Genomic DNA, 1,222 nt, shown 5'->3' with positions numbered 1-1,222 from the left:
ATTGCCTGGGGGCCATTCCTCAAAAAAAGAAAAAACCAACAAATAAATGAGCTCACATTTCATCTCAAAGCCCTAGAAAAGGAAGAGCAAAACATCAGCAAATGTAGCAGAAGGCAAGAAATAAAGAAAATCAGAGCAGAAAAAACGAAATTGAAACAAAAGAAACTATTGAAAAAATTGACAAAACTAAAAGTTGGTTCTTCTTAAAAATAAATAAGATCGACAGACCCTTAGCCATGCTAATGAAGAGAAGAAGAGAGAGAATTCATATTACTAACATACGGGATGAAAAACGCAATATCACAACAGATGCTACAAAAATAAAGAAGATAATTAGAAATTATTTTGAAATCCTATATTCCAATAAAATAGAAGATAGTGAAGACATCAATAAATTTCTTAAGTCATATGATTTGTCCATACTGAGTCAAGAGGATACACACAATTTGAACAGACCAATATCAATGGATGAAATAGAAAGAGCCATCAAAAGACTATCAAACAAGAAAAGCACAGGACCGGATGGGTATACAGCGGCGTTTTACAAAACCTTTAAAGAAGAATTAATACCAATACTTTTCAAGTTATTTCAGGAAATACGAAAAGAGGGAGCTCTTCCAAATTCACTCTATGAGGCCAATATCACCCTGATTCTGAAACCAGACAAAGACAACTGAAAGAAAGAGAACTACAGACCAATATCTCTAATGAACCTAGATGCAAAAATCCTTAATAAAATTCTGGCGAATTGGATACAAAAAGATATCAAAAAAATTGTGCACCATGATCAAATAGGATTCATCCCTGGGATGCAAGGATGGTTCAATATATGGAAATCAATAAATGTTATTCACCACACCAATAGACTTAAAAGATAAGAAACATATGATCATCTTGATAGATGCAGAAAAAGCATTCAACAAAGTACAGCATCTCCTTATGTTCAAAACATTAGAAAAACTAGGGATAACAGGAACTTACCTCAAAATTGTAAAAGCTATCTATGCTAAGCCTCAGGCTAGCATCATTCTGAATGGAGAAAAATTGAAGGTATTCCCTCTAAAATCTGAAACAAGACAGGGATGCCCTCTAACACCACTTCTATTCAATATAGTTCTCAAAACACTGGCCAGAGCAATTAAACAGACGAAAGAAATTAAAGGCATAAAAATAGGAAAAGAAGAACTTAAATTATCACTATTTGCAGATGACATGATTCTAT

Source organism: Urocitellus parryii, chromosome 9 (assembly GCF_045843805.1).
Source record: "Urocitellus parryii isolate mUroPar1 chromosome 9, mUroPar1.hap1, whole genome shotgun sequence".
NCBI lineage: Eukaryota > Metazoa > Chordata > Mammalia > Rodentia > Sciuridae > Urocitellus > Urocitellus parryii.
This window is presented reverse-complemented; position numbering follows the sequence as displayed.